Source organism: Rattus rattus, chromosome 4, assembly GCF_011064425.1.
Source record: "Rattus rattus isolate New Zealand chromosome 4, Rrattus_CSIRO_v1, whole genome shotgun sequence".
Lineage (NCBI taxonomy): Eukaryota > Metazoa > Chordata > Mammalia > Rodentia > Muridae > Rattus > Rattus rattus.
In genome coordinates this window covers 146,527,805-146,542,191 of record NC_046157.1, presented here as the reverse complement: position 1 = coordinate 146,542,191, position 14,387 = coordinate 146,527,805, and positions in this window count along the sequence as shown.

The following is a 14,387-nucleotide window of genomic DNA, read 5'->3' as shown; positions in this document are numbered from 1 at the left end:
CTGACTCACCAACCAAAATGAACTTTTTAGTCTGACAGGACCCAGAAGACCAGTCCAGTCTCCCTTTGAACATAGGGCACCTGGTTCTCTTCAAATACAGGACTTGAACTCAACATCATCCAGTAAAGGGTATGGAGCAAGAGAATGGTGGGTAACAACAATCCATTCTCCAGAAAGAAAGAAAACAAAAGAATACATGAAATAAATTTTGCTGATACAAGGCTATATGTGTAAAATGTATCGCAAGTCAAAAAATAAAATTGAGGTCAGATAGATGATAGACTTCATCATAACCTCCATAGAGCCAACTTCTTCCCACAGTTTGGGAATTTCAGCCAGATGTGTATCAGTAGGGATTCTAGGGCTGTGGCTCACCATGATTTGACCAACAGCTATTAGATCAAATCGACTGGTCTTTAAACCACCAGGCAGTTTAGCAGGTACAAGCTAATGGGGACTTCTGGAACAGAAGAGGTGACTCTAGTATTCCAACTAGCTACCTCCCTACTCCCCAAAACGAGTAGTGGGTCCCAAGGGCTGGGCCTGTTCTTGTCTATCTTAGCCTCAGCGGCATCAACATCTGAGCAGCAAGCTATGCACTGCTCCCTGGATGGAGCCTCTTCTCCTTAATTCACCCTGAGAAGACAGCCAAGCCGGCAGGATCTGATCAAGTAGGAACAGGTGTCCAGACGGAGAGCGTCCAAGGATTGATGGTGACAAGTGATGGGTGGCCAAAAACACCCCACAGCACAGTGAGTTAGAGACTAGAGAGAAGAGGTAGCCATGGACTAGGGAGGGTGGAGGTCAGTGAGGGCCCTCCTGGCAGAAACATGAGCACAAGCAGGGCAGACGTCTGGCTGTTCTAGTACTCAAGTTGGAAAGCACTGTTCTAAGGTAAAGTCTCTAGTCATATGGAAAGTATAATAAATATTACAAAGGAAGAGATTCAATAAACACCAAACAAGTGTCCCTCTTGGCAGAGACATTTCTTTAATATAAGGAAGCTCTTAATTCCTCAGGATGTTGACCATATGATTGTCAAAGACAGGAGAGGCAGGCTGAGCAAGGAGCAACCAGTGCTTCATTGGCCACTTCTCTCAGGACCCTGGATATGCTCTTGGGGAAGACTCACCAATAGAGTGGCTATACTTGCCAAACATGTTTGTTAGAATTAAAAAAAATATGGGTGGGGGTCCCAGGTGAAGACCTAGAGGGCCTGATGTTCTATGGTACCAGCTGTGTAAACACTCCTTCAAAGTCTCCATTATGGAGACCCAAATAGGGACTATTAGAAGAAAGAGACGCTGACCTAGAAAATAATTGCTCTTGTGGACTGTGCTGATGTTTCTTTGCTCTTTCCAAATCCTCCTGAAGCCTCAGACTTGCCCATTCCAATGTGAACAAGCAAGCACGTGCGCGCATGCGTGTGCACACACACATACACACACACACACACACACCCCTACACATCTACATACACACCTACACAGACACACACCTACACACCTACACACACCTACACACACACACCTACACACACACATACACACACACTTATACCACACCTACACACACTTACACACACACCTACACACACACACACACCCTACACACACACACACACCTACACACCCACACACACACACACACACACACACACACACACACACACGGGAGGGGGGAGGCGGGAGAGAGCCAGCCAACCCTACTGGCTACCTCAGATTTTCTAAGAAAACAAACCACTCCTGGACTATGGAGCCACTAATGATGAAGCCTAGTGAGTACGAAAGCCATTTGTTGTTGGCAGACTCCTGGACTGGAGGCTCTAGAGAGCTCACATGTTCTGCTTAATAATTATAGAAATGATTAAGAAATTAAGAAATAATTAAGTTTCTCCAAATGAGTCAATGTCATTTTTCAGGTGGATCCCTAGGGTCCCGAAAGAAGCCAATGAGAGAGACGATGAGTATCTGAGGGGAAAAGACTATCGTCTTCTTCCTATGTCTGCTATGGGACACCCTCTCCTCTACACTGAGGCTCTGTGGAGGGAGAGTCGTCTAATACTTCATAAGAAAAACACATTTGCAGCACCATGGAGGAGCTCTGGCCTCTCCAGAGACAGCTATCTCCTAACCCCTACTCTAACAAATAATAGATCACTGTCTTTTCTGTGATCAGGCAGTTAAGGATGCCCTCCTCCCTGACTCCTGGAGCAGGCAGGCAGATGGAAGAAAAAACTCAGAAACAGAAAAAGGAGCCATAGTCAGGAGAGGAGCAGAGCAGAGGCATTCAGACAAGCCCTGTGTCAGCTTCCTCCGGGTCTAGCTGAGCCTTTGGATAATTCCCATCATCCCCTGTCCCAGCCCAGCCACCCTCTCACCTCAGGGTGCTGTCCCCAAAGAGCATGAGCTAATGACAGTCCTTGTGAGGGTTAGTTAGTTGTCAATTTGACACAATCTAGAATCACAATCTAGAGTCTGGTGGCAGGGTAGGGGTGGGGGTATTATCTTAACTATGTTGACTGAGGTGGGAAGAACTACCTACTATTCCTGGCACCTTTTCCTGGGCTTGGAGTCCTGAATAAAGGGAAGGCTTAGTGGGCAATAAGCTTGTGTCAGTCTCGTCTCTCTGCTCTTGCCTGTAGCCACAAATTCTGCTAAGATGGGTTGTAACCTGGAACTGTAAATTAAAATAGAGACTTTCTCGCTTGAGTTGCTTTTGGTTTTGGTCAGGGTATTTAATCACAGCCACAGAACTGAAAATAGTATGACTGCCTACCCCCCATCTGTGTGTGTGTCTGTCTGTCTCTATCTCTCTGTCTATCTCTGTCTCTCTGTCTCTCTGTCTCTCTGTCTCTCTGTCTGTCTCTCTGTCTCTCTGTCTCTCTGTCTCTCTCTCTCTCTCTCTCTCTCTCTCTCTCTCTCTCTCTCTCTGTCTGTCTCCCTCCTGTGTGTGTGTGTGTGTGTGTGTGTGTGTGTGTGTGTGTGTGTGTCCCTCCTTAGTTTCCTTCATGGCAGACTTGACTAATTTTGATCCAGCCTTGAATGATGACCATTTTCCCGAAGCTTACAAATCCCTTTAACTGATCCTTCATGCCACACAGGCTGAGCCTGGGAGGGACATAAGTCGACCTCCCTGGTAGACAGCATTCCTGGGCATGAGCCCTGGTTCCTGCCACAATACCAGGACAGAGCTTTGGGTCTCAGCTCCTGCCAAGGACTTGAGCAAAGGCCAGGAGAAAAATCAACAAGTGCTCTGAAATATTCTCAGCCTACTTCCACTTCTGCAATGAGGGACCCTATCCCGCCTCTCTTCCTACACGCACTTTATAACGAGCAGGCAGTACCCAAAGACAGTAAAAATCCTCCCCTCTGGCAGACAACCTGCCATACCATGGTGGCTCGCATTCAGCTCACAATACACTAACAGATGCAAAGACATTTTTTTCCATTCAAATTTCCTCTAGCAGTCACCCATGATACAGCATGACCTTGACAGATGACTTTGCCACTGTGGTTTTCACAGAAACCCTACACAGCCACTCCTATCTTTCTTGGGAATACAGTTGTTCATGGCTGATTAAAAGGGAGCAAGCCCAACCAAGTACCAGCAGTTTCTAGAGAAGAAGTGTGGTAACGATGGGACCCCACAGGTAGAGAAAGAGTCCAGCTCTACGGGCAGCTCCATTTCTGGCTGTGGCACCATCAGCAACCCTCCCCGGAGCCAGGCTGTCCAGTCAGACTGATTAGGCCAAGTCACTCTTTATCTGGGTGCAACAGATAAAACCGCAGCCCCACGAGAAGGGGGTGCTGGGGGTGATAGATGCAGCCAGTGAAAGGGAGATACAAGAAACACTGCAGTTCGTGGGGAGCTGGGAAGAATCGAATTCTCTCAAAAGCCTCTTTGTAAGTGCCAAAATTTTAGTCAAGATGGGGTCCTGGGCCTCCTACGTGCTGCATCTACAAATTCAGGCTGTGCTCCACCAACCCTAGCTGGCTCCTAGTTGAGCTATGTATCCTTCATTAAGTGAGAGAGGTGAACGACCTGCAAGTCTGACAGGTTTCTCAGTGATGTGCATGCCGCTGGTTCAGGCACACTAGGACCTGCTGTCATGGCCTTTGTCCAAACTGAGCACATCCATCAGTGCACAGCTAGTCTCTAAGCTGTTCCTCAGATCCTTCTCCCCACTAGGAAAACAGACTCTAGCAGGGGAGTGGCAGCTGTCCCCTCCCCACAGTCTAGGGTGGAACAGTGCTGAGACAAGAGACCTCCTGGCACTACATTTTTCTCAGTTGTACTGTAAGGAAGTTGAGCAGTGTGATTGTGTTTCCAGCAAATGCCTGCCCACTGTAGAGTCAGAACATTTTGTAAAAGCCAAAGACAGTGTGCTAAAGAGAAGAGAGCATCATTGTTAGCAAACATGGCCTACTCCCAAACCTTCAACGCACTCACATCAGAAGCCCTAAGCACCTGGACAAACACTTTGCTCCTTGTCAACTTTCCTTCACTTGCTTTGTGGCCTTCTCTTGCCTGTTTCTTGCCTGTAAGATCTAAGCAGCACCCTACTTATGTGTTTGATTGGTTTTTAATTCTAAGGCCCCTCACATGTTAAGCAAGCCGCCTGTCACTGGGTTATGTGTCCCTACAAGTTTGTTCTTTAATGCATGGTATTTTGCATGTGCATGCACATTTGTGTGTGTGTGCAGGTATATGTACATGTATGTGAAGGTGAGCGTCTACATGTATACATGCATATGGGGAGGCCAGAGGACAATGTTGGGTGTCATCCTCAGGAAAGCTGTGCTCCCTACTTGCAGGTCTCTTACTGGGCTGGAGCTCAGTAACTAGGCTAGACTGGCTGACCGGAGGGCTCTAAACATCTTCCTGTTTCTAGCTCCCCAGTGCTGATGTTGTTAACACATCCCACCATGCCTAGCTTCTTTTGTGAGTGCTGGGGATCAAAACTAGGTCCTTATATCTGTGAAGCACATACGGTGTTGACTGAGTACCTTCTAGGGCCTCTTTTTATTTTTCATTTTGGTGCAGGATTACCCCAGATGGCTTCAAACTTGTGATCCTCCTGTCTTAGCGCCCTGAGTAACCATTATGTATATACTTCCCTGTTTATAAGCCTTTGCCTCCAAACCAAGCTATATTTCTTTACCAGAAATACCCCTAATGTGATCCATTCCCTTCTCTGATATAATGATATGTGGTCAAAGATATTAATTCCCCACGGAGAAGGGGAAGTACCTAGACAAAGGAGATACACTATAGGAAACCACAGCCAACAGCCTGGGTTAGAAATCACAGACTTCCCTGGAGACAATGAAAATGCACCTTCCAGAACCTGGAATCCCTCAGTTTATGAAGAAGCCTGGGCAAGAGGAGACCTGTGGGCAAAAGGAGAAGTCTCTGCAGAGGAAGCCCAGGCCTGCTGAGCTCCTCCAAGAAAGTCAGGTCAGGGAGAGGGAAGAGTGGCCCACGGGGTAGCACTTGTGAGAACCCAGAACTGCAGGATACAATCCACAGGGGTCAGCCTGGCTTGGCAGGTCTCTACTCTGTAACCAGACACAGCCCTTAAGGACACCAGTGGAGGGGGCAGGGAAGCAGAAAGATATACAAAGGATTCAGAGGATTTGGTTACCAAGTTACACCAGCCATTTCCGGGAATCCAGTGAGAATGAGTTCTGAGAATCCGAGCGGGTGGGGAGCACAGCAGGGAGGGAGAAGTGAGGTAGACTGCGGAAAAGGAGATGAACTTTACTCCCAGGTCAAGTCAGGCTAGTAGACCAGACTTCTGCGGGCAGGAAGGTCTCAGAGCACCTTTCTCCCCAGCTGGCAATATTCCTGTATCTCAGAGGCAAGCACCTGCCTTTTAGCAAAGCTCCACTTGCCCCCAAGGTCCGTTTCCAGGTTGAGTCAGCTCTTGGAAAGTCTGTAAGGGTAGATGAGCCCCACACCAGACCACCGCCATACACATACCTGGCCCCAGGAAGCAGGAAGGTGCTTTCCCCTTCCTTCCAAATCAGGTTTTCCTTCTTCAACCTCTCATCTCCTCAGACCCTTTCTTGTTCCCTCCCCTTTAGCATGTCTTGCCCCTTGTATTTCCACTCCCTTTGTGGTTCCACATCCAATAGCTAACCCATCAGGGAATAAATGGAGAGCCTAGACCTGAACCCATCCACACTATGCAGTGTTTAGAGGTGTAGCCATGAGTTCCTTGGTTCTTTAGTTAGATAAGAACATGCTTGCCCCTGCCTCTCCAAGTCTCCAAGTGCCCCCTGACAGAGGAGCATGCCCATTCTTCCCCCAAGTGGCCCCACCCACCCCCATACAGAGCCAACCAGTCCAGGTTTTCCAAGGGATGCTGCCAACCCCAGACATCTTATTTACCTGTTTCCAGCAGTCCTTCATTTACCTGCCAGGAAGGTGAGGACCACTTTGTCTATACCTCAATGGTAGCTGCACACACGGACTTTGAAAACACCAAGTCACACGACAAGACAGCTCCAGACACTACACTAACGGGCTCCTTGAAGCAGGGCAAATGCTTCTTGATAGTGTGAAGCAGGGCCACCGACTGGGACCACACATTCCAAGCCAACAATTTACAGTTGCAAAGAGCCTAGAAAGTCACTTAAAACCTCCAGGTCCCACTGTATCACTGAGGGAAGCTCCAGGTCAGGAACTCAAACAGGAACAGAGGTAGAAACCATGGAGAAAACGTGCCTATTGATTTCCTCACGTAGTTTTCTTATACAGCCTAAGCCCACCTGGCTAGGGTCTTGCTACCCATAGTAGGCTGGGCCCTCCTATATAAATAACAATTGAGAATGCCTCAGGCCAAGCTGATAGAGGCAATTCATCTGAGGCTCCTCTTGCAGGTGATTCCTTGTTGCATGGAGCTAACAATAAAAACTAAGCAAGATGTGGACAAGGGAGAATACTTTTTTTTTTTTATTAACTTGAGTATTTCTTATATACATTTTGAGTGTTATTCCCTTTTCCGGTTTCCGGGCAAACATCCCCCTAATCCCTTCCCCTCCCCTTCTTTATGGGTGTTCCCCTCCCCATCCTCCCCCCCTTGCCACCCTCCCCCAACAATCACATTCACTGGGGGTTCAGTCTTAGCAAGACCCAGGGCTTCCCCTTCCACTGGTGATCTTACTAGGATATTCATTGCTACCTATGAGGTCAGAGTCCAGGGTCAGTCCATGTATAGTCTTTAGGTAGTGTCTTAGTCCCTGGAAGCTCTGGTTGCTTGGCATTGTTGTACATATAGGGGTCTCGAGCCCTTCAAGCTCTTCCAGTTCTTTCTCTGATTCCTTCAACGGGGGTCCTATTCTCAGTTCAGTGGTTTGCTGCTGGCATTCGCCTCTGTATTTGCTGTATTCTGCTGTGTCTCTCAGGAGCGATCTACATCCGGCTCCTGTCGCTGCACTTCTTGGGAGAATACTTTTTTGTGAAGCGTGTGTGCATGCACGCATGCCTGTGTACAAGTGTGATTTACCTGGATCAAAACTAGGGCTTTATGCAAAGTAGTCAAGTGTTCTCCCACTGAGCTTTCTGTACTGCTCTTCTTGCAGGAGACTTTCTGATTTGTCCTTGATGTTTCCTTGCTGTGAACTTATGAAACATCCACTGACTGGATTGGCCATCTGGCTCCTGAAGCCTTTTGGTCTGTTTTGTGACTTTTATGTATCCACATAACAGCAACCACCACAGTGCTATACAGAAAACCCCATATCCCCTTAGTGGGGCCTCTTCAAATGCTAGTTGTGTGCTTGTCTTCTCACAGGCTCAATACGGGGAACTCTTGAGAAAGCTGCCTCTGGCAGACATGAGCCAGCCTCTGTGTGAATAAGCAAAGGCTTGTCATGTCTGGCAGTTTAGGACGGACCCCTGTTTTTCTTATCCCAGAGACACAGAAATCATTCTAGCTAGTGCAACACAGAACTTCTTGACATTTTTTTCACTTGGCCCTTTTCATCCAAGAAGTTTTTACATGGCCCCTCATATACAGGCATATAAAATATATCTATAGGGATTAGAGATGGCTCAGTGAGTAAAATTGTTTGTTGCCAGACTTAATGACCTCAGTTTAATCCCCAGAACCCACACTGGAAGGAGAGAACTGACTCCCAAAAGTTGTTCCCTAACCTCCACATAGGAATGCAGATGCACCCACACTCACTCAAACATCATGCACACACACATACATACAAAATATTAATTATTATTATACGTAAAAGACATGTATAAATCAAACATTTGCTGATAATAGATCATCAAGAAATGTGTTGTAAGACAAATATTTGTTGTGCATATAATTTTGCCACTTATTAAGGAAAAAAGCAAGTTTGCTTTCTAAAAAGTATACTTACTTTTAAGTAATTAAATCTGTGATGAATATTTGATATTATTGGAGACAGAACATCTTCAGCATTTTTCGAAGTTAATTGATACCTTTATTTTATAATTGTCAATGCCAAGAATGTCATCTCACATAAATACATATTACAGAATGACAGAAGTGTGTTTAGGGCCATTTCAGAATTCATTGAAAATTCTATCTAAATTCCCAGCCAGAATTCACTTCATAATATTTTTATGGGACAAGTCAGCAACTTTTAAAACAAAATATTCTAACACAATTCAAGCCAGATATGTACTAATTTGATCCATTCTGAAGAGTGAAACCATTAGTAGGAAAATATTTTAAAATCTGTCTTCAATAATTAGGCCATTCTATTTCTAAGGCCAAAGGACTATGTAGAATGAAAACATCGCACTCTGTAACATTCAATGGTCTCCAGTCTGAGCGGATGCATGTCAGATAGCAGTAACATGTAGCATGATGACATGTACAGTCTAGAATGCACATGATGTATGCATGCTAAGAAGACAGACCAGGGCTGGAGAGATGGCTCAGTGGTTAAGAGCATTGGCTGTTCTTCCAGAGGTCCATATGGTAGCTCACAACCATCTGTTGTAGGATCTGATGCCCTCTTCAAGAAAAGAATACCCATATACATTAAATAAATATAAATAAATAAATAAATAAATAAATAAATAAATAAATAAAATAAATGTATGCTTAGGAGGAGAGGAGGAGGACCAAGTAAAGTGGGATAAGATGAATACTGACAAAGCCACTTTGGATTCAAGGCATATTTGATTCTAAATTAACTTTTGGTCATTTTATTAAGGACACTTTGGGAAAGCAACAGAGCACAAATATCATAGACACATATTTTAAATCCCATATTCTGCTAGCCGCCACGATTCTGGGAACCCCAAGCTCATCCCAACTCTAAAAATCCTGCAGTCTGATCTCTGTATCATATGAGCTAGTAGCACCATCGTATGGAAATCCATAACTCTATCCATACACTCCCATGGCATGCGCCGATGCCAGAACTGGGTAGCCAATAGCTCTTGCTGGGGTTTTCAAGGAATGGCCAATTTTAGACTGTGTGGGGACCAGCCAAGCCAGAAATCAGAGGCTCTCCTGATTCAACCTTGAAGGTAAGACCTTTGACCATCCTAAGCAGGAGGCCTCAGAGGAAACATGTACGTCTCAGTTTATCTTAAGGTTTAGAATTTTTAGTTTCTATTCTCCCCGTTGCTGGTGATGATTGACTCCTGGGGTAGGGGTCAGAATAAACAAGCTTTCTGTTGAAGCAAGAAAGACTCATGAGGCACTGGAGAATTCAGGTGTGTGTGCATTTCATCTTTCACCTGAGTTCTATGCAAGAAATGTGATTTTGGAGCTGGGGAGATGAATAAGTAAAATGTATGTCACTCACAAAAGCATGCTGACCTGAGTTCAAATCCCCAAGACCCACATGCTCTACGGGGATGTATAATGAAATGGGGAGTCAACACAGGAGAATCCTGGGATACTCACAGGCTAGATAACACTTAACAAAATAGAGATCTCATCTCAAATAAAATGGACGCTGAGGAAGGACGCCTGAGTTTGTCTTCTGACCTCTGTATCATATGATTGAGGGACACACATGTGTCCCTCAATCATATGCATACATGCAGATTTGAAAAAAAAAAGCCTAAACTGAAGTTTGGATTATCCTGGCCTTTATAGTTCCCTCCTTTTCATGATCAACATTTAATCTCTTTCTCTGAACTTTTATTTAATTCCTGGGAAAGAAGAAACAAAGGAAAAGTCAAGGCCATTCGAACTCAATTCATCGATAATTAGCTTAAGCTCTCTCTTTGTCAGAATTTCTCCGAAGCATTTAGTAACATAACTTGAAATGCCAAGGGCCCTGTATTTATTTGAGTTATCTTTTCCCACATAATCATGAGCATTTGGACTATGGAATACCTAACACCCCAATTATTACATGAATACACAGAAGATAAAGGGGTAGTAATGTGCAAGTAAATTCAGAACCTTTGAAAGCTTGGTTAAATAGCTCCCAAATGAGACTCTTCAAAATAAAACACCTCCTACAATAATCCTTACTTGTGGGAAGTTCATTCCAAGACCTCGAGTGCCTCAAGTCACTCACAGTGCCAAGCCCTCTGTTACACTGAGTACCTTCCCCTTTGCTCTCAGATTCTCTTCGATTCAAAATTGCTACCATGCCTACCCTGCACTTCCAGACCTTCATAAGGATTCTTTGAACACACTGCTGCAATACCATAGCCCATTTAAGTTTCTGATGGGATGGTGGTGTGTACAGTGCAGGTACAGTTGATGAAGATGCCTCGTGTCTCAATTGGAGGGAACAACGAGATGAGAGTGTGCAACACTCAGAAAGGTGCACAATTTAATACTCAAGCACTGCTTACTTTTAAACTCCACTTAATGTATTCATACAGTGGTTGACTGTGGCTAAATGAAACCATGGAAAGCAAAAACATAGCCAGTGGAAGATGTTCTGTATGTACACACAAATCTATATTTGGTGGTCATTTGCTATTTGTAGAATGCAAAGAAAATGGGAGAATGCCTCTGATCCCCTCCTAGTTAAGGAAGACTGCCCTTCGCTGCCTCTACTGTGTTAAAAACTCTCTGAGCAATAAATCTGACAATCTTTCTTAGTCACTCACTCTCAGGTCATTGCCAGAGTTCACCTTTAATGGTTTCTCACAATGCTGATGGGACTGCAGGTCAATAAAAAACTTTATATGGGGCAATTTAGTTGGAAGAGGCTAGAGAAGGGATGGATCCCCTCTGACCTAGCCATTCCACTTCAACAGTTGGCTGTAATACACTAGGTTGTTTTGTTTTTAAGAACAATAGTAGATTAAGGTAGAAGCCCCTGCATGTATTTTAACAAAAACAAATCATTGGAAATAACACTATACATCATGGTTGGTTAATAGAGTATGTAAATCCAAATCATAGAGTGTTTAACAGGAGACAGAGAGAGGGAGAGGGAGAGGGGGAGGGGGAGGGGGAGGGAGAGGGAGAGGGAGAACAAAGGTGCAGGGCAGCAGGAAGGAGGCAATTCACACTCCCAGGTGAAGCTTTTCAGAACAGAGGGAATCATGGGTAAGAGGTTGACACATTCTTCAGAACTGCTCACAGGATAGCCAGCTGGATTGAACCCATTTCACCCACAGCAGTGACCAGCTTGCTAACATATTCCTGTGCTCTCCCTTTTCTGACCCACACGCCCTTCTCCCTTCCTGCCTTCTTACAATGCACTTCTCCTTAAGAAGCCTGAATTCACACCCTTAAGCTCCACTGGAAGGTGAGGTAAAATTAAGGCATCCCCCAAACACAATGTCCCCTTTGGCCCAGTTATTTATTAGGTATCACAGATTCAGGAAGCTAAGTAGAAAAGGCTTCAATTCAATCCCTCGGTCTAAGCAAGAAAACACAAAAGGAAATTATGGTTCTCTGCTTGGAACAGGGGGGAATTACAGTGGAATACATGCAATCTGATTCAGTGAGTTATTTTGTCAGAATCCAACCATATCACTGTTGCCATACTGCCAAACACTTGGGCACCCAGGGAGGTCAGACCTGATCCTTGTCCTCCAGGAGCCCTCAATGCTGGAAACACCCTCAGGAGGCCAGAATCCATTTATGGCATCTCCTCTGCCCTACACAATTCTCTTGCTGTCCCAGCTACTTTGTAACGGATTGGCCTTAGAGACTACAGCATCCAGCAGTGTAACCGATAGAAGGGCTACAATGTTACTAGCCTCATGAATCCAGGCCATACCCATACTTGGGGGGGGGGGGTGTTCCTCTTCTCCTTGGTTAAACTCCTAGAATTTCTTTATGGCTCTCAAACTGTGCCCAAAACAAAGTGGTCTCATCAGGTATGGAAGTCTGAGGACAAGCTCCAAGGGAAGATGGTCACTCTTGTATGCCCTGCTGGTTTCTCACACTTCTCTTTATTACGGAGAACCTCAAACTCACCTCGAACCAGTTGTTGGATGTGGACAAGCAGGATGCAGGACCAGCAGAGACAATGGTACCCTCCATCAGGATTTAGAACAGAAGTTACAAAAGTCACTTAGAGTTCAGGAAGGCTGTGTAAGGACTGTGGGCAGGGGTGTGTGAAAAATGAGGGCTCCAAGCAGTGAGGATCCAGTGTGACAGACATTGCATTTTTTTAAAGCCAAAATGGAGTGAAAAAAATGTAAATTTCACATTAAAAAAAAAAAAAACCCTTTTCTTGGTAGCAACTAACTTAAATGCTTATCCTGTATTGGCCCACATAGTAGGACAGAAAAGATACATTTGTCCTCTAAGCCACCAGCTAGGAAAGTTTCAGCAATGAAATTGTCTGTTGCAACTGGAGCACGTATTGAAAGCCCATAGAAATGCACAATTATAAAATATTGAAAAGCAGAAAAACAAAGGAAGATTTTTAAGGGATGAATTCTAAATAGACATGAAGAACTCAAATTCATGAGTTCCTAGTGTTTAATTGGGGCCCGGCTGCATCATCTGGCATGAATACAGGATCATGTGACTGCAATGTTATGGCCAGTATTGTGTCACACAAGTCCTCATCCTATAAATAGTCTATTGGCTGAGTTTGTCCTTTCATTGGCTTAACTGCCTGAAAAGCATCTGGTTTGGACCAGTAGGTTCTATGCCCCTCCAACCTTCTCCACTCCCACACAAATGACTCCATTAATAAATTAAAAAAATAAACCTACCATCCCACTTGAAAAAAAGTAGCAAGAGCCCATTGTACAAAGAGATCCAAAAAGAGGATCTTCAAAGGAAAAATACCACAACAGTTCGTGGACCTCTTGGGAAAATGAAGCAAAACTGACATACCATTATGAAGTAAAAAATCCAATCTCCCAGGAACCAAAGATCCAAGAGTAGGGACATAGCTGAAGGGTGTCTCCAGCCCCCTTTCTCATTAGTGCTTTGTTTTTTAACACATTTTGATCATATCTTTTCCCTTATCCAGCTCCCAGATTACCCAATCCCCCTACACACCTAAATTCATGGTTGTGCTCTTTCTCAAAAAAAAAAAAAAAAAAAAGAATATCAAAAGAGAGCAATAAGCATGCATAAAAGAGAGGGAGGGTGGGGGAGGGAGAGAGACTGAACCATAAAGCCCATTGTGAAAGGGGAGGGGGGGAATGGGGCCAGGCCTGGATCATGGTTGCTGTATTCAATGACACTCCACTGAACATTTTTTTCCTTTCCTGGCAGCCACAACCAGCTTCTTGACTAGGGGCTGGGACTTTTTTTTTTTTTTCGGAGCTGGGACCGAACCCAGGGCCCAGCAAGCGCCTACCACTGAGCTAAATCCCAACCCCCAGGCTGGGACTTTTTACAGCCACCTTTCCTTGTTAGTGCTAAGAGTTTGATGTGAACCTCTACAGGTGCTGTGTGTACTGTCACAGTCCCCAGGAGTTCAAATGTGACGGTCATATTGTGTCTACAAGACGCCGAGTCGTCTAAAATTGAGATCACAGTTACCTCAGTGATATAAGATAAATAAAACATGATTAGTATTAGTTCCAGAAAAGCTTGCTACACTACCAGCCCACAGACCCAAACCCAGCCTACATAGTTACAGTTCTGTAACAATGAATCACAGCCAGGGTCATTAACTTACTATAGCTGGTCTCACCTGTATAGGCTAACACTGTGCTACCTGGCTCTCTACCTTTCAAATGTCTATCGTTTTCTAGAACTCACAGAAAACTTGGGTCATAATTGGTTGCTTCCTCCAGGATTTTTGAGCAATAAGTCTTTTGGGATGCCTTATACACTGGAGTTAAACTCTTGGATGCCAAAGTTCTCTTCCACAAAATCTAGCTTCCCTAAAGGTTTCAGGATTTGGGCACCTGTTGGATCTTCTTGCACTGTTTGGCGTTTACTTGTATGTTTGTTTTGTGGTGCTGAGTAGAAACCCTGTATCCATGCA